This window comes from Bos grunniens, chromosome 16 (assembly GCF_055505025.1).
Source record: "Bos grunniens cultivar Pamir isolate PY7600 chromosome 16, Bosgru_T2T1.0, whole genome shotgun sequence".
Classification (NCBI taxonomy): domain Eukaryota; kingdom Metazoa; phylum Chordata; class Mammalia; order Artiodactyla; family Bovidae; genus Bos; species Bos grunniens.
Window position 1 is genome coordinate 73,385,637 of NC_141180.1, and position 25,513 is coordinate 73,411,149.

Sequence of the window (25,513 nt, forward strand, 5' to 3'; positions counted from 1 at the left end):
CTGCAGACCAACAGGCTCCTCTCCACATGGATTTCCCAGGCAAGAACATTGGAATGGGTTGCCATTTCCTTCTTCAGGGGATCTTCCTGACCCAGGGATTGAATCTGCATCTCCTGCACTGGTAGGTGAATTCTTCACTGTTGAGCCACCAGGAAAGCTCCCCCGACCCCACCACCAAATACTTATGATACGTACTTCACAGATAAACATTATACAGATGTTAACATCTTATACCAACTAGCAGAAAGGTTAAGTCCCCACTGCACTGGAGCCAAACTTGATGGACTAGAGTCTTAACTTAGTACTTGATAGTTATATGGACTCTAAGAAACTCTTGAACCTTCAAAAAATTCAGTAAAATGGGAAAAATTATAAAATTCATATACCATAGGCTCATTGTGAGAACTGAGTGAATCTATTTAAAACTGAGAAGGGTTACATTATAAATCCTAGAAGCTCAGTTTGTTGGAAGGCAGACCTAAATTTTGTTAATCTTGCCACAATTATACAGAAATGCATAAAATATTCTTTTAAAAATGACAAAGGAGGGTTCAAGGAATTTGCTTTGAAGTTCAAATGGGGTAGGGGGACAATTACAGTCTATCTATAACCAAGAAAATTGTTTTAAAAGTTTAAGATAAATATCCCAGAAATAAAGCAGAATAACAAAATAAGGAACAACTCAAAAATAGGTCTAGATTCAAACACAAAGTACTAGGAAAAAAAAAAATCACCAGCAATTTGAGGATTTAGATATATTATAAAAAATTCAGGCAAACACTTTTTTCGATTCTACTCTTAAAATTTGACATGTACTTTTTAAGATTAAAAATACTATAATTTTACAGATCAGGTTTAATAGACTTAAATGAATTAGAGACACTACAATAATACTTAACAATGTTCTAGAAAATTGCTGCATTAAACTATTTTCTGATTTATTTATAAGACATGCCTCCCATGTGACCCTAACAAGTATCTCAGGGGAAAAAAAGGAAGAGAGTTGGCTCTTTTTTTCCTCATTGTCACATAATTTCACCTTCCTTTGGGGGAAGATGTTGATGCAGTTTTCAAAAACGAAGGTCCAGGTCCTATATTACATTAATGAAATAAATACCATTTAAAAATGGAAAGACTCCAAGCAGGAACAGGATGGCAGAGGAGCAGGTGGACATGGAGTTCATCTCTCTCCCCAGATATATCAGGAATACACCTTCAGAAACAGAAGTGCTTGCAGAACACCAGCTGAGAGTGGGAAGGAGTATCTAACCACTGGAAAAGAATATATAGAACCATGCAAAACTCGGTAGGATGAAGGAACTAGGGGGAGTGTTGGTAGGACTGGACCTGCTCTTGGCAGGTGGGGGAACTGAAGCAAGGGTCCGATGCCCACATCAGAGCAACTGACTGGGTCAGAGGAGAAACATTTGAGGCTGAGAGTGAAGCAGCCACTCTGTGGCAGCCTAAATGAGAATGAGAATCAGACAGTCCTTGCCACAGCCATACATACCCCAGACAGGAATGAAGGTCCCCTAGAAGGTGTAGTGGCTGGGAGCTAGAGCACAGGAATTGTGGAGCAATCCCAGGGCAAGAGCTACTGTTGACTGCAGAGAGAGACAGACTGAGGGGACGTGAGGGAGGACACTGTGGTGGGAAACACCTGTGGAGGAAAGACAGGCAGCCATGGAAGCAAGGTGATACTTCTGAGTATCACTTTGGGGGTGGAGCCATCACTGTAGCCTCTCTCTCCCCACCCCCTCAGCATTGGTGGCTGAACAACAGAGAGGCTGGTCCATCAAGCACCTGACATGTGGAACAACAGAGTAGAATCCCACCCAGGAGGCCATTTAAGTGCCTGACATGCCAGAACAATACAGTAGGGCCCCACCCAGCATGCCATATTAAGTGCCTGACATACCAAACAACAGAGTAGGACCCTAGCCACGGGGCGCCCTTATGTGCCTGATGTGACGAATAACAGAGAAGGACCCCAAGAAAAGGAGCCCTCTCAGTGCATGAACAGGCAGAACAATGGAGAAAGTCTAGCCAGAGAGGTCTTCTGATCACCAGCTGACAGAGGCTTGAAAAACAGACACTTAAGGGGGCATATTTGTGGCTGAGGCAGTCCGTGTCCCTGCACTTTGGTACTTCCAGGGTCCCCATGACCCAAGCAGCTGTGCCCCCTTCACACTCAACCCCCACTACAGCAGAGCTGCCACAGACAAAAAATGTCTGGCATCTATGCATGCTGGGTCGCTTCGGTTATATCCAACTCTTTGGGACCCTGTGGACTATAGCCTACCAGGCTTCTCTGTCAGTGGGATTCTCCAGGCAATAATACTGGAGTGGGTTGTCATACCCTTCTAAAGCTCTATATTTCCTGTGCCTTAGCCACCAACTTCCCTAAATACCAGGTGCTGCTAGGGCCCCTGCATCCAAGTAGCTGCACCACCTCTTAACCTAGCCATCACTGGGTCAGTCAGAAGTCCTCTAGGGCAGCCTCAGGAGAAAACCCTAGTGGACGACCCACATGCAGAGGTGGAGATAAAGCCACAATTGAAACCCAGGGGCAGTGTGGCTAAGTGAGAGGACTCAAAACCTTCCCACCAGCTGTATAAGCTGCAGATTAAATCCACATGATCAACTAGGCAGACTCTGTGTCTATGGAATATATAAGAGGACACTGAGAGGTCCCACAAAAGAAAACAGACTAGTTCTGGTAGCTGTGGACACTGGAGGTGAGAATACACAGGAGTATGACCACATTAGAGTGAGCTGCCTCCAAGCAGGTCCAGAGACCAGTGCAGTGTTGGAGGGCATCGTAGGGAGGTGAGGTAGACTGTGGCTCCCAGTGAGGGAAAGGATGCTAACAGCAGAGACTCAAGAAAACCATTCATTATTCTTGTGTTTGGACTTGTTCTGTAGTTTCTTCTGTATTTTTTTCCTTTCTTTTTTTCTTTCCTTTTCCCCCCCCCCCCTCTGCTGTAGCTGTCAACTTTATTAGCACTATGAAATCTACTTAAGCTTTCCATTTTTTTTTTTTTTCCAATCACAATTTTCATTGCTGTTATAAACCTCTTCCTCTACATTGGACTTCTGAAATTCTATGGAATTTTCCCTTTTTTCTCTTAATATTTAAATTATTTAAACTTATTATTTTTCCTACATTTATTCTTTTGTTTGCTTTTCCTATTGTTCTTTCCCCCTTGCAGTTAATCTTTAATATATACAGATCTTCTTTATCTACCTCTATCTAACTTTGCATTTCTATTCTTTCTTTCCTTTCTTTTTCTCGTCATATTTGTTAGTTTTGTTTTCATTGCTTAGTTTCCCAGTTGGCAATTTGCTTTAGTTCTGTTTTCCAGTTTGTACTTTACTTTTGTTCTTAACTAGTGGATATCACTTTTGGTTTCCTTTGTTCACTGAGTCAATGTATTGTACGTTATATTTGTTGGACCGTTTTGATTTTGCTTATGGCTGTATATGTATATGTGTATATTGTTAGTTTAATTATTATTTGACTGGTTTTGTAATTGTCATTCTTCTGGGGTTTGTCTTTACTTTCTCATTTTGGGGTATTTGTTTTAATCCCATTTAATGCATTCAGAAAACTAAGGTCATGGCATCCGGCCCCATCACTTCATGGCAAATAGATGGGAAACAATGGAAACAGTGGCTGACTTTCTTTTTTGGGCTTCAAAATCACTGCAGATGGTGACTGCACCCATGAAATTAAAAGATGCTTATCCTTGGAAGGAAAGTTATGACCAAACTAGACAGTCTATTAAAAAGCAGACATTAATTTCCCAACCAAGATCCGTCTAGTCAAGGCTATGGCTTTTCCAATGGTCATATATGGATATGAGAGTCGGACTATAAAGAAAGCACCAAAGAGTTGATGCTTTTGAACTGTGGTGTCGGAGAAGCTTCTTGAGAGTCCCTTGGACTGCAAGGAGATCCAACCAGTCCATCCTAAAGGAGATCAGTCCTGGGTATTAATTGGAAGGACTGATGTTGAAATTGAAACTCCAATACTTTGGCCAACTGATGCAAAGAGCTGACTCATTTGAAAAGACCTTGATGCTGGGAAAGATTGAGGGCAGGAGGAGAAGGGGACGACAGAGAATGAGATGGTTGGATGGCATCACCGACTCGATAGACATGGGTTTGGGTGGACTCCAGGAGTTGGTGATGGACAGGGAGGCCTTGGCGTGCTGTGGTTCTTGGGGTCGTAAAGCGTCAGACACAACTGAGCTACTGAACTGAACTGAACTAATACCATGCTCAAAGATAAACTCAAAATGGATTAAAGACCTATACATAAGACCAGAAACTATAAAACTCTTACAGGAAAACCTAGGCAGAACAATCAATGACATAAATCAAAAAATGCAAGATCCTTTATTCCCCACCTCCTAGAGTAATGGAAATAAAAACAGAAGTAAGTAAGTGGGACATGATTACACTTCAAAGCTTTTTCATAGCAAAGGAAACAAAAAGCAGGTTAAAGACAACTCTCAGAATGGGAGGAAATAATAACAAGTGAAACAACTGACAAAGGATTAATTTCCAAAATATACAAGCAGCTCATAAAATTCAAGACCAGAAAAACAAATAAGCCAATCAAAAAGTGGGGAAAAGATCTAAACAGACATTTCTCCAAAGAAGACACACAGATGGCTAACAAACAGATGAAAAGATGTTCAACATCACTCATTATTAGAGAAATATAAATCAAAACTACAATGAGATATCACCTCACATTAGTCAGAATGGCCATCATCAAAAAGTTTACAAACAATAAATGCTGGAGAGGATGTGAAGAAAAGGGAATGCTCTTGCACTTTTGGTGGGAATGTAACTTGATACAGCCACTATGGAAGACGGTATGTAGATTCCTTAAAAATTGAGGAATAAAACCACCATATGACCCAGCAATCCCACTCCGAGGCATATACCCTGAAGAAACCAAATTTGAAAAAGACACATGTATCCCATTTTTCCTTGCAGCATTATTTACAATCGATAGAACATGGAAGAAACCTAGATGTCTATCAACAGATGAATGTATAAAAAAGTTGCAGTACATATACACAGTGGAATATTACCCATTAAAAGGAACACATTTGAGCCAGTTCTAATGATGTGGATGAATCTAGAATCTATTATACAGAGTGAAGTAAGTCAGAAAAAGAAAGAGAAATATCATATATTAATGCATACATATGGAATCTAGAAATATGTGTACTGAAGAATTTATTTGCAGGGCAGCAATGGAGTAACAGACAGAGAACAGATTTATGGACATGCGGAAAGGGGAGGATGGGGAGACATGTATGGAGAAAATAACATGGAAACTTACATTACCATATATAAAATAGTCAATGGAATTTTGCTGTATGTCTCAGGAAACTCAAACAGGGGCTCTGTATCAACCTAGAGTGCTGGGATGGGAAGGGAGAAGGGAGGGAGTTTCAAGACGGAGGGGATGTATGTATACCTATGGCTGATTCATGTTGAGGTTTGACAGAAAACAACACAATTCTGTAAAACAATTATCCTTCATTAAATAATATATTTTTTTAAAGTGGAAAGACTCTCCTATTATCAGAAGCATGTACAAGTCATTCACGTGGAGAAAAGCATAAAACAGTCTGGTTGCCTTCAGCATTTGTTTAGATAAAATTGGAATGGTGTCTTAGAAAACTAAAAATCTTTTAATGCACAGAAATGGCCACAGAGGATCTATTTTTCTTTCCATAAAAAATAAGCTGTCTGTTGCCTTGAAGAAAAGAAAATAATGAATTTGGAAAGTGACATTAATATCTTAAATATTGCCAGACTTGGTGTTTTGTTTTTTATTTGCTATGTTCTAGTGAAACTTGGAAGAAACTGGAAATGAATACTGATTAGAAATTTAATCAAAGACTAACGAAGGCTTTTTTGTCCTTTTTAGACCAATGATACTACATTTTTTCCCCCAAAGCCCATGTTTCCTTTAAAAAATGAAATCAGGACTGTGATGCAAATTCACAAATGGCCATGGATTTGTAAATGTGACTAAAATCTGCCAAGAGACTCTGATATGAACATATTTCAAAATAAGTTTGTATCATAAAATAGTTTGCAATCCAGATTAACTAGTGGGTAAAAGTCAATGATGTAATTCTAAGATCTAATGAATGAATTTACAGTTTTCTCTCTCCTCCATTTTCCGACCCTACCTGACATTCAGCCTAGACAGACAGGCAACAGACTAGTCACAATATTATGTGTATTAACTCTGACAGAAATGTTTTGAAAGTTATAAAGACCATATACAATGAACATTGAACCAACCCTTGTGGGTTGAGGGCAAGTCTTCTAGAGAAAATTGTTTATATCAGAGCCTTAACTTCTAACCTTAAATTCTTCCCCAAGGGAACCAGTCATCATTTGATGATTTCTAACATATAGTCACATTTATTAAAATCAAATTTTAATATGTCAGAGTTTCAATAAGTATTTGATGATTTATTTTTTTGTCTTCCAACAAATTTCAACCCATTTTACGCTATTTTTAAAACTTTTATCAATGCAACACATCTACACTATTTTAAAAATCATAAAAAAATAAAAATCACAAAATATTGGCAGATATATAATGAAAAGTCTACCCCATATCCTAACAGCAACTTTCAAAAGCAATCATGTTAAATATTTTAACCATTTCTTCACTTCCCTACATACAAATTCTCAACATTACTCTTATCCTACGCTCTCTCTTGACTTTTCAATTTTGGACACTATTGTATTTTCCCTATAGAAGATGAAAATTCAGCACTCTTTTCAACACGTCCTTCTCCACAAAACATTCACACATAAACAGAACATACTCTCACACACATAATCACAAACGCATTTTCTTACCTTATTTCCTTACTATGGTTATATCACAATGGCATCGTTATTTGTATTATAATGACAATGATAAATCCTGTAGTAAAGTTCCACTTTCTACTGTATTATCATTTTCTACCCAGGATGAATATTTGCTTAAATATTTAAATCTGATTACTTGTTAATATGGGGCTTCTCTGGTTGCTCAGTTGATACTCTGCCTGCAATGCAGGCGACCCAGGTTCAATTCCTGGGTCAGGAAGATCCCCTAGAGAAGGGAATGGCAACCCACTCTAGTATTCTTGCCTGGAGAATCCCATGGACAGAGTAGCCTGGCAGGCTACGGTCTATGGGGCGGCAAGAGTTGGACACGACTGAGTGCCTAAGCACATAACACATTTGTTAATATGGGGCTTTGCTGGTGGCTCAGTGGTAAAGAATCCACCTGCCAATGCAGGAGACGCAGGTTCAATCCCTGAGCAGGGAAGATCCCCTGGTGAAGGAAATGGCAAATCACTCCAGTATTTTTGCCTGGGAAATCCCATAAGAGCCTGGAAGGCTATAGTCCTTGGGGTTGCAAAAGAGTCAGACATAACTTAGTGACTAAACAACAACAATTCTGATAAGTATTCAAGTATTTATCTTACTATTCATTATTTTTTTAACATTTTCTCCACTTCTCTTTACCTTTGTAAAATTGGACTCTTTGAACTGTTTTATTTTTTTTCCTGAAAATTTAGAATGACATGAAGATAAACATATGTATTCAATTTATCATGTTTAATCAGATATCTGCCTTTATGTATTTGTATAATCTTTAGGTTAAATACATACATGTTACATACACACATATATACAGACATATGTTTGGGGATGGATTTCCTTGTTTAAAATATTTCAATATTGAGTCAATCTTAAGTCATTACACTATTATCTATCACAAATCAGCAACAGCATTGACCTTACATCAACACAATTCATGTGAATGTTAGAGTCTGCCTTTCTTTGCCATTAGTGTTTCCCCAGGGGTTGACTCATAGTGTTTGGTGAATACAGATGCCTGACTGACAAGCTTATGTACCATCAAGAAGTCTCCAGTCGCTGGATTCTGTGGCTTCTACCTTTATAATTATTATGGAGTGATTGTTTTTTAATAGAATAGGACTGTCATAAACCAATTCAGTGAAGCCTACTGAAAGTCAGACTTTCTCTTGATACTGCAAGTATTTATTATTTAATTTAGTTTCAACTTATTATTATACTATGGATAGACAAGATGAACAGGCAAGATGGCGGGGCAGAAGGATATGCATACATCTTCATCATCTTGGATAGGAAAGATGATGAAGTAGAAGGATGTGCACATCTTCTTTTGTGAGAACTCCAAAACTGCAACTTGCTGATGAACAATCATCAGTGGTAGAATGTTGGATCCCACCAAAAAAAGATACTCCATGCCTAAGGGCAAGGAAAAGCCTCAGCAAGAAGGTAGGAGGGGCGAAATCACATTTAGAATCAAATCCCGTATCTGCCAGAGACACTTGGAGGGCTCATACAAAACCTTGTGCACACAAGGACCCATGACACCACAGAGACTTAGCCAGACCAGCATTTGAATGTTTGAGTGTCTCCTGTGGAGGCACGGGTCAGCAGGCTTCAACAGTATGTGAATCAAGAACTTTCAGATAGTCGAGTTGGATTTAGAAAAGGCAGAGGAACCAGAGATCAAATTGCCAACATCCGTTGGGTCACAGAAAAAGCAAACAGTTCCAGAAAAATATCTGCTTCTGCTTTATTAACTATGACAAATACTTTGACTGTGTGGATCACAACAAACTGGAAAATTCTTAAAGAGATGGGAATACCATATTACCTTACCTACCTCCTGAGAAATATGCATGCGAGTCAAGAAGTAACAGTTAGAACCAGACGTGGAACAATGAACTGGTTCCAAATTGGGAAAGGAGTATGTCAAGGCTGTATACTGTCACCCTGCTTATTAACTTACATGCTGCTGCTGCTGCTGCTGCCGCTAAGTTGTTTCAGTCTTGTTCAACTCTGTGCAACCCCATAGATGGCAGCACACCAGGCTCCACCGGCCCTGGAATTCTCCAGACAAGAATATCCACAGTACATCATATGAAATGCTGGGCTGGAAGAAGCACAAGACGGAATCAAGCTTGCCAGGAGAAATATCAATTACTTTAGATGAAGAAGAACTAAAAAGGTTCTTGATGAAAGAGAAAGAGGAGAGTGAAAAAGTTGTCTTAAAAGTCAACATTCAAAAAAATAAGATCATGGCATTCAGTCCTATCATTTCAAGGCAAACAGATGGGGAAACAATGGAAACAGTGGTTGACTTTATTTTGGGGGGCTCCAAAATCACTGCAGATGGTGACTGCAGGCATGAGATTAAAAGACGCTTGCTCCTTGGAAGAAAAGCCATGACCAACCTAGACATCATATTAAAAAGCAGAGACATTACTTTCCCAACAAAGGTTTGTCTAGTCAAGGCTATGCTTTTTCCAGTACTCATGTATGGATGTGAGTTAAGACTATAAAGTAAGTTGAGCACTGAAGAACTGACGCTTTTGAACTGTAGTGTTGGAGAAGACTCTTGAGAGTCCCTCGGACTGCAAGGAGATCAAACCAGTCAAACCTAAAGGAAATCAGTCCTGAATATTCATTGGAAGGACTGATGTTGAAGCTGAAACTCCAATACTTTGGCCACCTGATGCTAAGAACTGACTCCTTAGAAAATACCCTGATGCTGGGAAAGACTGAAGGCAGAAGGAGAAGGGGACGACAGAGGATGAGGTGGTTGGAGGGCATCCCTGACTCAGTGGACCTGAGTTTGAGCAATCTTGGGGAGTTACTGATGGACAGGGAAGCCTAGCATGCTGCTGTCCATGGGGTCACAAAGATTTGGACCAGACTAAACAATTGAAATGAACTTGAACTATTATTATATACCAAGCTCTGTGATAGACCCTGTACTCTACCCTCAAGTACAGAAGAGTAAGGCTTTATAAAGAGCTTGGCATTAGCGTATTTTTACTATCATATATAAAATAATCAATAAGGACCTATTATATATCACAGAGAATTATACACAATATTTTATAGTAACTTCTAAGGGAAAAGAGAAACCTATATGCAGGTCAGGAAGCAACAGTTAGAACTGGACATGGAACAACAGACTGGTTCCAAATAGGAAAAGGAGTACGTAAAAGCTGTATATTGTCACCCTGCTTATTTAACTTCTATGAAGAGTACATCATAAGAAACGGTGGGCTGGAAGGAGCGCAAGCTGGGATCAAGATTGTGAGGAGAAATATCAATAAACTAAGATATGCAGATGACACCACGCTTACAGCAGAAAGTGAAGAGGAACTAAAAAGCCTCTTGATGAAAGTGAAAGTGGAGAGTGAAAAAGTTGGCTTAAGGATCCACATTCAGAAAACGAAGATCATGGCATCTGGTCCCATCACTTCATGGCAAATAGATGGGGAAACTGTGGAAATATTGTCGGACTTTATTTTTGGGGCTCCAAAATCACTGCAGATGGTGACTGCAGCCATGAAATTAAAAGATACTTACTCCTTGGAAGGAAAGTTATGACCAAACTAGATAGAATATTCAAAAGCAGAGACATTCCTTTGCCAACAAAGGTCCATCTAGTCAAGACTATGGTTTTTCCAGTGGTCATGTATGGATATGAGAGTTGGACTGTGAAGAAGGCTGAGCACTGAAGAATTGATGCTTTGAACTGTGGTGTTGGAGAAGACTCTTGAGAGTCCCTTGGACTGCAAGGAGATTCAACCAGTCCATTCTGAAGGAGATCAGCCCTGGGATTTCTTTGCAAGGAATGATGCTAAAGCTGAAACTCCAGTACTTTGGCCACCTCATGCAAAGAATTGACCCATTGGAAAAGACTCTGATGCTGGGAGGGATTGAGGCCAGGAGGAGAAGGGGACGACAGAGGATGAGATGGCTGGATGGCATCGCTGACTCGATGGATGTGAGTCTGAGTGAACTCCGGGAGTTGGTGATGGACAGGGAGCCTGGCGTGCTACAATACATGGGGTGGCAAAGAGTTGGACACGACTGAGCAACTGAACTTACTGATAAGGGAAAAGAATCTTTAAAAAAATATATATAGATATCAATACTGGTAAACTGAGTCACTGCTCTATATACCTGAAACTAGCACAACATTGTAAATCAGGTATATTTCAGTAAAAAATAAGAACGTGTAAAATGTATTTTAAGGCTTGCTTGGTGGCTCGGATTGTAAAGAATCTGACTGCAATGCAGAAGACTGGGGTTTGTTCCCTGGGCTGGACGATCCCCTGTGAAGGGAATGACTACCCACTCCAGTATTCTTGCCTGCAGAATCCATGGACAGAGAAACTTGGCAGGCCCATGGGGTCACAAAGATTCGGACACAAGTGAGCAAGTAAGCACATAGCACAAAACATTTTTTTAAAACAAAACCCAAAATAGCTACTTTATATGATTCATGAAGTCTCATTGCTTTCGGCGGAGAGGGCACACAATTTGAAACCCTGATTATATATAGACTCTGTTGTGCTCTCTAGACTTACTGCAATGTTACTTATCAAGTCCTGTCTGACATTTCACCCCATATTCAGTTCAGTTCAGTTCAGTCGCTCAGTCATGTCCGACTCTTTGTGACCCCATGAATCGCAGTATGCCAGGCCTCCCTGTCCATCACCAACTCCCGGAGTTCACTCAAACTCAAGTCCATCTAGCCGGTGATGTCACCCAGCCATCTCATCCTCTGTCGTTCCCTTCTCCTCCTGCCCCCAATCCCTCCCAGCATTAAAGTCTTTTCCAATGCATCAACTCTTCACATGAGGTGGCCAAAGTACTGGAGTTTCAGTACTTTCACAGCCTGGCGTGCTGCGATTCACGGGGTCACAAAGAGTCGGACACGACTGAGCGACTGAACTGAACTGAACTGAATATGGGGTGAAATGTCAGACAGGACTTGATAAGTAACATTACAGTAAGTCTAGAGAGCACAACAGAGTCTATATATAATCAGGGTTTCAAATTGTGTGCCCACTCCGCCGAAAGCAATGAGACTTCATGAATCATATAAAGTAGCTATTTTGGGTTTTGTTTTAAAAAAATATTTTGTGCTATGTGCTTACTTGCTCACTTGTGTCCGAATCTTTGTGACCCCATGGGCCTGCCAAGTTTCTCTGTCCATGGATTCTGCAGGCAAGAATACTGGAGTGGGTAGTCAATCCCTTCACAGGGGATCGTCCAACCCAGGGAACAAACCCCAGTCTTCTGCATTGCAGTCAGATTCTTTACAATCCGAGTCACCAAGCAAGCCTTAAAATACATTTTACACGTTCTTATTTTTTACTGAAATATACCTGATTTACAATGTTGTGCTAGTTTCAGGTATATAGAGCAGTGACTCAGTTTACCAGTATCGATATCTATATATATTTTTTTAAAGATTATTTTCCCTTATCAGTAAGTTAAGTTCAGTTGCTCAGTCGTGTCCAACTCTTTGCCACCCCATGTATTGTAGCACGCCAGGCTCCCTGTCCATCACCAACTCCCGGAGTTCACTCAGACTCACGTCCATCGAGTCAGCGATGCCATCCAGCCATCTCATCCTCTGTCGTCCCCTTCTCCTCCTGGCCTCAATCCCTCTCAGCATCAGAGTCTTTTCCAATGGGTCAACTCTTTGCATGAGGTGGCCAAAGTACTCGAGTTTCAGCTTTAGCATCATTCCTTGCAAAGAAATCCCAGGGCTGATCTCCTTCAGAATGGACTGGTTGGATCTTCTTGCAGTCCAAGAACTTTCAAGAGTGTTCTCCAACACCACAGCTCAAAAGCATCAATTCTTCAGTGCTCAGCTTTCTTCAGAGTCCAACTCTCACATCCATACATAACCACTGGAAAAACCATAGCCTTGACTAAATGGACCTTTGTTGGCAAAGTAATGTCTCTGCTTTTCAATATGCTACCTAGGTGGATTACAGTGATATACAGAGGGCCTCATTTTGTCTTTCTAGCAAAGAAACTACTTTCTTTTATAAGAAATTCTAAATTTCTGCTGTGAAAAATCAAATTTATATGATTTCTGTTCCTTTTAACTCCAAATTCTAATTTTTCCTGAGGAAATATCATCAATTCTTAATACATTCTGAAAGGCAATGTATGATTTTTTTGTGTGTTTCAGAAAGTAAATAGAATATGGGGGAAGAATCTTTAACTGGGGGTGTGACCTTATTCCGTTTACTCTATATTACACGAGTTTCTACTTTCCCATCTGAAAAACAAAGATTTGCATAGTAACTATCCCTTAGTGATTCTTAATGGATACATATATTAATATATATAAAGCACATAAAATACCCAGTACATAGTGTACATTATAGAAGTATTTGTTGTCTTTCTTTTGGGGGTCCCTACCTTTGGAATGAGAGCAATTTTATCAATATCTATAGTTTTTAATTGAATATATAAAACATATCATTTACCAGTGGAAGGAACCCACCACCCAACCTGTATAACATCAAAGTTTATTTAACTACATCTCTGAGAAATGAAATGGGCTTCCCTCAAAGCTCAGTCAGTGAAGAATCTGCCTGCAATGCAGGAAACCGAGGTTCAATTACTGGGTCAGGAAGATCCCCTGGAGAAGGAAATGGCAATCCACTCCAGTATTCTTGCCTGGAAAATCCTATGGACAGAGGAGGCTGGTGGGCTACAGTCCATGGGGTCGCAAGATCAGACATGACTTAGTGACCAAACCACCACCACCTGAGAAATTAAATGTTTCTTCAGTGGCTCAGTGGTTAAAAAAGATGTGAGTTTTATCCCTGGGTCAGGAAGATCCCCTGGAGGAAGGCATGGCAACCCACTCCAGTATTCTTGCCTGGAGAATCCCATGGATAGAAGAGCCTGGCAGACTACAGTCCATATGGTTGCAAAGAGTTGGACATCACTGAAGTGATTAAATCAAGGCATCTCAAGTGATGCCTCTTGAGAAATTTGTATCCAGGTCAGGAAGCAACAGTTAGAACTGGACATGGAACAACAGACTGGTTCCAAATAGGAAAAGGAGTTCGTCAAGTCTGTATATTATCACCCTGCTTATTTAACTTATATGCAGAGTACATCATGAGAAACGTTGGACTGGAAGAAGCACAAGCTGGAATCAAGATTGCTGGGAGAAATATCAATAACCTCAGATACGCAGATGACACCACCCTTATGGCAGAAAGTGAAGAGGAACTAAAAAGCCTCTTGATGAAGGTGAAAGAGGAGAGTAAAAAAGTTGGCTTAAAGTTCAGCATTCAGAAAACAAAGATCATGGCATCTGGTCCCATCACTTCATGGGAAATAGATGGGGAAAGAGTGGAAACAGTGTCAGACTTTATTGTTGGGGGCTCCAAAATCACTGCAGATGGTGACTGCAGCCATGAAATTAAAAGACACTTACTCCTTGGAAGGAAAGTTATGACCAACCTAGATAGTATATTGAAAAGCAGAGACATTACTTTGCCAACAAAGGTCCGTCTAATCAAGGCTATGGTTTTTCCAATGGTCATGTATGGATGTGAGAGTTGGAGTGTGAAGAAAGCTGGGCGCTGAAGAATTGATGTTTTTGAACTGTGGTGTTGAAGAAGACTCTTGAGAGTCCCTTGGACTGCAAGGAGATTCAACCAGTCCATTCTGAAGGAGATCAGCCCTGGGATTTCTTTGGAAGGAATGGTGCTAAAGCTGAAACTCGAGTAGTTTGGCCACCTCATGCAAAGAGTTGACTCATTGGAAAAAACTCTGATGCTGGGAGAGATTGGGGGCAGGAGGAGAAGGGGAAGACAGAGGATGAGATGGCATTACTGACTCGATGGACGTGAGTCTGAGTGAACTCTGGGAGTTGGTGATGGACAGGGAGGCCTGGCGTGCTGCAATTCATGGGGTCGCAAAGAGTCGGACACGACTGAGCAACTGAACTAAACTGAAGTGATTAAGCATGCACGCATGCACTGACAAATTAACTTCTATTTAACTCTCCAAATATGGCATGGGCATTCAATTTTATACAACTACCACTAAATTATTGTACAGTTTGATTTTCTGGAAAATTCTCTTATGTTAGATAAATGTGTTTCACTGTAATTTCCTCCATAATTGCTATCAGTGTTTAGATACTGCAGGGGGGTGGGTGGCAGGTATCATTCACATTACCTCCCAATCATGAATGTCTCAAGCTCAGCAGAGTAGCTGTCTCTTGATACACTGGATGCACAGTATGCTTAAGTTAGCTGGATTTGGTACCTCTCATCGGCAACAAAAAATTCTTGATCTATATAGAGATATTTAACCTTTAAACAGCATGCTACATATATTTTTCTTGACCAGCTAGAAAAGCCTCCGTTTCGATGTAGCCTCCAATGCATGTTTCACCATTTTAATTCACAGGAAGTTGTGGTCAAAGGTCCTGTTGAAATGAAAGTTAATTAGCCTTGGGATCTCCCTGGTGATTCAGTGGTAGAGACTTCACTTTTCAATACAGGAGGTGCAGTTTCAATCACTGGTTGGGGAGCTAAGGTCATACATGCCTCATGGCCAAAAAAATAAATAGATTAACACCCAGAACATAAACAGAAGCAATAGTGTAACAAACTCATTAAAGACTTAAAAAAAAAAAAATGGTCCACACCAAAAAATATCTTCAAATTAGAAAACATCTGCCCTATTTTCAACCTTCTGTAATCTGTGAGCCCAAGGAAGCCATCAATGAAGTGATCAACAACAGACATAGCTGTATTTAAAATCAAGTTCTGAATCAGTAAACCTATGGGTCACTTGAAGTAGAGGAATATCTCAAGAGAAACCATCACACACTGTGATCACACAAGCAAAAATTCTTTTGGCGATCAAGAACATATCGTGAGGGAAAATGAGGAACAGTGGTCCTATGAGAATTTAGCCAAACTAGGTCCTTTATTATCGCAAAGAGCACATCTCATTTTATGTCTAATTAGGTCAATCCAAACTATATTTCTATGAAAAGAAAATCATTAGTAAAGGAAACTAAAGACTTTCATATTACCAGAACAGAATGCTTCAATTTAAGGGTATTTAACACCACTTTTCTGAGAGCAAACCTAATTCCTTTTAATTAACTCTGTGACTCCTGCATTGCTAATAACATTGTGGGTTTGTTGTTTTATATTATTGCAGCTCACAACTTTCTTTACTTAGATAAAGATAAAGGGCTCCAAAGGCTTACAATGGAAAGTTAAGTCACATTTCATTTTTTTTATAATTTATTCATTCAAAAACCATACATTTCTAATTAAAATTGAGAGACAGTAAGTGCAAAAATGGTCACACTCATACTTCCAACTATTATCTACTTCTTTTATTGTTTAAATTGATTCCATTAAAACTTGGTCATCCCAGGGGATATAAACAAACATCAAGGATTTTTTGCAGTATATACATTCATGGTTTACAAGGTCATAGCTCTGGCTCCATCTCAAAATATTTGGACATTGTGTTCATCAATTTGCAAATGTTGTATGGAAATTCAATAGGCATTTGAGTTTTCTTATTTAAGGGTTTTTAACTTTAAAGCTCTCACTGAGGCTAATTTGAATGAATCTAACTGTGAAAACAATGTTATAACATTATTCTTTCATAGTGAGCCAATCCAGGGGATTCAGGTTTCTGAACTACTGCAAGGTTCTTCAAAAGAGATTGAATGATTTTTGCTGTTTCAGCAAAAGCCTCAATATAACACCAAGCACCTTACCTCGATTCAAACTGAACATCTCTGCTTCATGGTTAGGTAAGCTATAACAAATACCATTTTCTCTTTCTACGTTTCACCTGCTATTTCTATCATATTTCATTCATTTTTCCACAGTAAAAATTATTTCCCAGGAGTGAGCTACTTACCAGATCCTAAAGATAAAAATAACATTTTCAGTTTAGGAATGACGTAATTATAGAAAAGAGATATTATGTTTGTCAAATCACTGTTTAGAGTACATTTATACACTATCATAAAATGTAGGCTCTATAAGCATAATGAAAAGGCAAAACAAAAAACTTAAAAAAGCTTCATGGAAGTAGCACAAAATAAGATTTGGGCTTAAGGACTCTATTTAAGAAATACATTTCATAGCCTGTATATTTCATTGGCATTTTGTAGAGATAACCTATCTTTTTCATCTTATTTTGTACTCTTTGTCTTTTGGAAATTTATGAATGTGTTGTTACATCTTATGATCATGTTATGAAACCATATTATTATTGCCAATTCTCCTGCTGCTGAAATACCAATGACTATTACTATATAAGACTAAAGCATATATTTATTTTTTCTGGAAAGTATTTTTGGACTCCTATATCCCCCCTTAAGCAAACTTTTTCTGTATAATAACTACCATTGGTTTCTACCCTGGATATTATATTGTGGTGGTGTTCAGTTGCTCAGTCATTCTGACTCTGTGACCCCATGGACTGTGGCATGCCAGGCTTCCTTGTCCTTCACTATCTCTCAGAGTTTGCTCAAACTCATGTCTGTTGAATCTGTGATGCCATTCGACCATCTCATCCTCTGTCAACATTAATGTTATTATATGGCCAACATCATTTTCTGGGTTAGCTATGAGCACAGATCATTTGATTAAGTTAGTATTTTTGAAATGGTATTTGTATTTTTAGATCTCTAATGTTCTTTTTTTAAATTTATTTAATTGGAAGTTAATTACTTTACAATATTGTATTGGTTTTGCTAACGTTCTATTGAAAATATAACAACTGAGATTTGTAGCACAGAACCTAGATGTATTTTTAAAAGTTTAAATTAGGTTGTAAATTTATATCTATATCATCTATATCAATATTAATAAAAATGTAAATTAATTTCTCATGAGCATGCTCAGGTGTATTTCTGAGTTGAGAAGTCTTAATTCTTAATAAAGATGCACACACAATAAAACTATATTTAAAACTTTGTTTCCAATGCTTTGTAGAACTTACCTGATACCTAATATCAGATTAAGCATAGAGAAACATCATCCTCAGAGCTAGTTCCAGAAGCAGTGAAGTAATCAGGTTCACTTCTTTTCACTCAATTGGTATGAGCAATAAACTTAATAAACACATCAGCAGTGGTGGGATACAACAAAGAACACGTTCTTGAGTATATTATAATAATATAGTATTCTAAAATATTATTCATATGCAAAATACTATTTTCAGGTAATGTCTCTACTGTATTGATTACAAAATATTCTAGGAAAAGTCTCATATTACCTTCCTCATAAAACCCTCTCTTCCTTTGTTATTCAGTCACTAAGTTGTGCTGACTCTTTGCCACCCCATAAACTGCAGCATGCCAGGATTCCCTGTCCTTCACAACCTCCCAGAATTTGCTCAAACTCATGTCCATTGAGTCGGTGAGGCCATGCAACCATCTCATCCTCTGCTGCCTGCTTATACACCTGCCTTAATCTTTCCCAGCATCAGGGTCTTTTCCAATGAGTTGGTTCTTGGCATCAGATGGCTAAAGGACTGGAGCTTCAGTTTGAGCATCAGTCCTTTCAATGAACATTCAGGGTGGACTTCCTTTAGGATTGACTGGTTTAATCTCCCTGCTGTCCAAGGGACTCTCTGTCTTTAGGCAGATTCAAAATGTGATCTCAAAAGGATGGTCTGGGACACGATGTGACTAAGTCAAGTTCTTCTTGCTGGACAATCCAGTCCATGTCCTAAACACAATGAGAATGGAGGATATATGGATGCTAAGGAGGAGGTGGTTGATCCAGGCAATGATCAAAGTGGATGAGGTCAGGAGAGCCCCTCTGAGTTCCTAGGTCACTATGTAAATGGAACTTTGTTCCTTTCTCCAGAAATGTTTTTGCTGGGCATCCAGGTTGTGTGAACCACTTAGAAACTTCACCATTTACCCATTTTGTATACACCTCTTCTCTCTCATGATTATTAACATTTATTTAACACTTCAAAAACAATCTAGCAACACGGTACTTTGACATTTGGAGAGAACTGATTTACAGTTTGCTTGATTTTTAAATCCTGGGAAAAAGAAGAACAGTGGAATACATGAGCCATTTTGAGTTTGACCACCGAGATGAGTTTCTTCACTAATAGTTTGCACTGTCCCAAGCAATTCATCAACATAAAATTGGATAAAGGATTTACTGAGCATGACCTTGCCCATCAGAACAAGAACCAGTTTCCTCTACAGTCAGTCTCTCCCCTCAGGAAGCTTCCATGAGTCTCTTATCCTTATCAATCAGATGGCAGACAGAATGAAAACCATGATCACAGAAAACTAATCAAATATTCACATAGACCACAGCCTTGTTTAACTCAATGAAACTATGAGCCATGCTGTGTAGGGCCACCCAAGATGGATGGATCATGGTTAAGAGTTATGGCAAAATGTGGTCCACTGGAGAAGGGGATGGCAACCCAATTCAGTATTCATGCCTTGAGAACCTGATGAACAGGATGAAAAGGCAAAGAGATATGACATGGAAAATTGAGCTCCTAAAGTCTGTATGTGCCCAATATGCTACTGGAGAAGAATGGAGAAATAACTTCAGAAAGAATGAAGAAATGGATCCAAAGTAAAAACATCGTCCAGTTGTGGATGTGATTGGTGATGGAAGGAAAGTCCGATGATATAAAGAGTAATATTGCATAGGCACCTGGAGTGTTAGGGCCATGAATCAAGGTAAATTGGAAGTGGTCAAAGAGGAGATGGCAAGAGTGAACACCAACATTGTAGGAATCAGTAAACTAAAATGGACTGGAATGGGCAAATTTAAGTATGTCTAATACTGTGGGCAAGAATCCTTAGAAAAAAATGGAGTAGCCCTCATAGTTAACAAAAGAGTCTGAAATGCTGTACTTGGGTGCAATCTCAAAAATGACAGAATGATCTCTGTTTGTTTCCAAGGTAAATCATTCAACATCACAGTAATTCAAGTCTACACCCCAACCCACTGCCGAACAAGCTGAACTCAAATGGTTCTATAATGACCTAAAAGACTTTCTAAAAATAATGCCCCAAAAATGTCCTTTTCATCATAGGGGACTGGAATGCAAAAGCAGAAGTCAAGCGATACCTGGAGTAACAGGAAAGTTTGGCCTTGAATTACAAAATTAAGAAAGTAGGGAAAACCACTAGACCATTCAGGAATGATTAAAATCAAATGCCTTATGATTATACAGTGGAGGTGACAAATAGATTCAAGGGATTAGATTTGATATTGTACAGGAGACAGGGATCAAGACCATCAACTAGAAAAATAAAGGCAAAAAGGCAAAATGATTGTCTGGGGAGATCTCACAAATAGCTGTGAAAAGAAGAGAAGTGAAATGCAAAGGAGAAAAGGAAAGATATAACCATCTGAATGCAGAGTTCCAAAGAACAACAAGGAGAAATAAGAAAGCCTTTCAGTGATCAATGCAAAGAAATAGAGGAAAACAATAGAATGGGAAAGACTAGAGATCTCTTCAAGAAAATTAGAGATACCAAGGAAACATTTCATGCAAAGATGGGCAAAATAAAGGACAGAAACAGTAAGGATCTAACAGAAGCAGAAGATATTAAGAAGATGTGGCAAGAATACACAGAACTGTACCAAAAAGATCTTCATGACCTAAATACTCTTGATATCATTATCACTCACCTAGAGCCAGACATTCTGGAATGTGAAGTCAAGTGGGCCTCAGGAAGCATCACTACAAACAAAGTTAGTGCAGGTGATGGAATTCCAGTTGAATTATTTCAAATCCTAAAAGATGATGCTGTCAAAGTGCTGCACTCAATATGCCAGAAAATTTGGAAACTCAGCAGTGGCCACAGGACTGGAAAAGGTCAGTTTTCATTCCAATCCCAAAGAAAGGCAATGCCAAAGAATGTTCAAACTACCACACAATTGCACTCATCTCACACACTAGTAAAGTAATGCTCAAAATTCTCCAACCCAGGCTTCAACAATACATGAATAATGAACTGCCAGATGTTCAGGCTGGATCTAGAAAAGGCAGAGGAACCAGAGATCAAAATGCCAACATCCACTGGATCATGGAAAAAGCAAGAGAGTTCCAGAAAAACATCTATTTCTGCTTTATTGACTATGCCAAAGCCTTTGACTGTGTGGATCACAATAAACTCTGGAAAATTCCTAAAAAAGATGGGATTACCTGACCAGGTGACCTGTCTCTTGAGAAACCTGTATGCATGTCATAAAGCAACAGGTAGAACTGGACATGGGAAAAAAAAAAAGAACTGGACATGGAACAACAGATTGGTTCCAAATAGGAAAATGAGTATGGCAAGGCTGTATATTGTCACCTGCTTATTTAACTTCTATGCAGAGTACATCATGAGAAACACTGGGCTGAAGCACAAGCTGGAATCAAGATTGCTGGGAGAAATATCAGTAACCTCAGATATGCAGATGACATAACCCCTATGGCAGAAAGTGAAGAGGAACAAAAGGGCCTCTTGATGAAAGTGAAAGAGGAGAGTGAAAAAGTTGGCTTAAAGCTCAACATTCAGAAAACGAAGATCATGGCACCTGGTCCCATCATTTCATGGCAAATAGACGGGGAAACAGTGGCTGACTTTATTTTTCTGGGCTCCAAAATCACTGCAGATGGTGATTGCAGCCATGAAATTAAAAGACGCTTACTCCTTGGAAGGAAAGTTATGACCAACATACACACCATAGTAAAAAGCAGAGTTGCTAACAAAAGCCCATCTAGTCAAGGCTATGGTTTTTCCAGTAGTCATGTATGGATGTGAGATTTGGACAATAAAGAAAGTTGAGCACCAAAGAATTGATGCTTTTAAACTGTGGTGTTGGAGAAGACTCTTGAGAGTCCCTTGGACTGCAAGGAGATCCAACCAGTCCATCCTAAAGGAAATCAGTCCTGAATATTCATTGGAAGGACTGATGCTGAAGCTGAAACTCCAATACTTCTGCCACCTGATGCGAACAGTTGATTCATTTGGAAAGACCCTGATGCTGGGGAAGACTGAAGGCAGGAGAAGGGGATGACCAAGCATGCGATAGTTGGATGGCATCACAGACTGAATGGACATGAGTTTGAGTAAGCTCCAGGAGCCGGTGATGGACAGAGAGGCCTGGCGTGCTGCAGTCCATGGGGTCACCAAGAATTGGACATGACTGAGTGACTGAACTGAACTGAACTGATGTGTAATATCCCGAAGCAGCAAACAACTCTAATGGCCATCAACACTAATATGAATAAATGAATGAGATTACTAATAAAAAACTACATTCATAAGAGCAAAAATAAGACTTCAAAAATGTAAATTTGAGCAAAAAACAGAATAGAATGCTTTTTTATTATTTGATTTATATAAATTTCAGGAACATATATTATGGTGGGCTAAAGGTCAGAGCAACCTTTACTTTTATAAAATAAATGAAAAGCTCGTAAGTTGAAGGGAGCATGAGAATTGCTTCTAACTTTCTGGAAATACTCTATTTGTTGAACTGGTGGTACTTACATGGTTGTGTTCATTGTCTGAATGTTTACTTAAATGTACACTCATGATTTGTGTACTTCTTCTGTATATAAATTAAATTTCAATTATTATCTTAAAATTATGAATGCTGTTTATGTAGATGGTTTAAGAATATGTCCTAAGTTTTTGAACAGTTATTTTACGAAAGCCCAACTTTTTTTCTTCTTTTTTCAATTACAGTCCTTTCTTTTATTGGAGTTCCAAATTTTAAAAACTGAAAGTAAAGCAATCATTCAGTGGTTCAGATAAAAGAAAAGCATCTTTACCTGAGTTACCCATCAGGCCTACTCTCACCTGCCCTAGCTCTTCCCAGAACAAGTTTCTGGGTATCTGAACAAAACAGTTTGCATGTCGACTTCATTAAAAGTCATCTCTACTACAGGGGTCAACTAACTATGAGAACAGTTCTTCTCATACCTATTAAATGTACACAGTCCACAGTTAGACCTCCATAGAGGTCTACAAAATGCTCTCCAGAGTAGTTTCTTTGGGGCCCAATAAGGTAGAGATTTCCTGCAAGGACTTTTCCCCTCCCCCTAGACTTAGGGTTATTTATAGGGTCTTTCACTTATACAAGTTCCCTGGTGTACAAGAACTGATCATTGACAGAAGTTTTTCTCATTCAGATAATTCATAAGGTCCTTCATCAGATTTTTTTTTTTTTGGGGGGGGTTGCAAACCCAAGAAGGCTCTCCACTTAGTGTTTTTGCCACATTCAAGGCAAATACACAAATTTTCACCAGTATGGCTTCTCTGATAGGTAATAAAGTCACAGTTATATTAAGAGGCTTTTTCACAACTGTTGGGGTTTCTTTCCAGTGGGGCTTTCTGTCATCCAATGAGGTGTGCATATTGTCTGAAGCACTGTTTCACAGGGCATTAAAAAAATATCATCCTCTGATCTGAATTATCTTGGAATGAGGAGAGGTGAGCATTGCTAGAGAGCTTTCTCACATTCACTGAACTTGTATGTTTCCCACCTGTATAAATCTTCTTGTGGGTGATCAGACATGAGCTTGGACTGAGGTTTTCCAAAAACTCAAGGCATTTGTAAGGTTTCTCACTGGAGTGATTGATACGGTTCTGTAAAGACAGCTCTCTGGTCAAACGATTTGTCAAGTTCCTACAACTACAGATTTTCTGGTCCCCAATAAAGTCTGAGCTCTGAGGAAAGTCTGAGATTTGCTTTGAATTCTCCATCTTAAGTGAGTTCTCTTACATTGTAAATACATATTTCTTTAATGGTATAATAACTTCTTGTGTGGTCAAGACATCTGTGAGGATTCTGATACATGGGGAGGGCTGAGCTCAAGACTTTTCTCAGCCACATTAGAGATATATGGTTTTTCACCAATGTGGATTGTCTGATGTTGAAGAAGGGCTGAGCTCTGATGAAAGCTTTCATCACAGACACTGTATTTATAATGCAGCTCCTCTCTCTGAGTTCTCATTTTCTGTGGGGCAATGAAGTCCATGCCTAGGAGGAAGCCACTCTCACATGCAGACCACTGATGCAGTTTCTCTTCCATGTGAATTCTTTGATGAACAATAAGGTCTGAACTACAGCTGAAGCTCTTCTCATATTCAAGGCATTTAAAAGTGTGAGTGTAAGTTGCCTGGTGCCTGATGAGGTTGGCACTCCAGGTAAAACTTCTCATATGTTCCAAGCATTTATATGGCTTCTCACCTGTGTGGACTCTCTGGTGTCCAATAAGGTCTGATTTCTGGGCAAAGCATTTCTCATAGGCACCACACATACGGCTTCTCCCCAGTATGTACTCTTTTATGAACAATGGAGGCTTACTGGTGTGGGTAAGTTTTCTCACACTTATTACCTTTGTAGGGTCTTTCCCTACAAAGTTCTATGGTGGCTAATAAGATCGGATTTCCTACTAAAAGCTTTTTCACACTCCAGACAAACGGTTTCTCACCCGTGTGCATTCGGTGCCTGATGAGGTTTGTACTTCGGCTGAAGCATTTGTCACACTCACTACACAGATACAGTTTCTCGCCTGTATGGCTTCACTGGTGGACAAGCAGATCAGAGCTCTGACCAAAATTCTTGCCACAGATATCACATGTATACAATTTTTTACCTGCATGCGTTCTCTGATGTCCTGAAAGGGCTAAGTGGTGCCAGAAGCTCTTCTCACATTTGCTACGTTTATAAGGTTTCTCATAACTGTGGATCCTCTGATATGAAATAAGATCTGAGCTTTGGATGAAGGTTTTCTCACACATAACAATCTATAAGGTTTCTCCCCAGTGTGGGTTCTCTCACACATAATAAGAGCTAAGTTTTCACAAAAGTTTTGCTCAAGTTCAAGGCACTGGTATATCTGATCATCTATTTGAGTAATCTCATGCACATGAATATTTTTTTTTTTTTTACCCTTCTGAGGGCATACATGGTATATTTTCCTTGAGTTCTCTGATTATATTTCTCTTTTGAAGTGTACATTTTCGATGGCTCTCTCCTAGGGAGTTTTCCACTGGTATTCCTGACCCATCATTTTCTTCATAGTCATTTTCTCGTTAAGAACTTGAAAGATACTGTCTTAGGCCTATCCGTCACGAGCAGTTCCTCTTTACAAGTTTCCAGCATTACATGCACTTGTTCTTTATGTGGTATTTACAACCCATAACAAGAAAGACTCAAGACTGTCTTCCTTTTGGCTCCAAAAGGTCTCTAGTCCATAGTTATTAACAATACTCAATTCTTTGCTCTCCCCGGCTACTGCCGGCATCACCCCTCTGCCTGGGAGGGCACTTCCGGTTACTCTCCGGACTCTCGGACACTCGGGGTTTGGCTTTCCCTGTGGCCACAGGCTTTGTACGGTGAACCTAAGGGCCCACCTTCAGGAAAAGAAGGAAAGTAAACCTGGGAGGCCGACGAGAGCCAGAAGCATCCTTCTTTGCATGGCTCGGGGAGGGTAGCTCCGGCCAGGCCATCCAATGTGCGATTTAAGGGCCAACAAGGCCAGCTAGCTTCCCGAGCCCTTTCAGCTTGGGTGGGAAGCGGCAGGCACA

At 39.5% G+C, this 25,513-nt stretch overlaps 1 pseudogene across 1 annotated transcript; it reads right to left on the reverse strand.

The window, feature by feature from the left end:
• Nucleotides 1–14,716: 14,716 nt before the first annotated feature.
• Nucleotides 14,717–24,944, reverse strand: LOC147356998 (zinc finger protein 322-like; annotated as a pseudogene). The gene has a single exon (XR_015143706.1). The product of XR_015143706.1 is annotated as a zinc finger protein 322-like (transcript).
• Nucleotides 24,945–25,513: the final 569 nt, after the last annotated feature.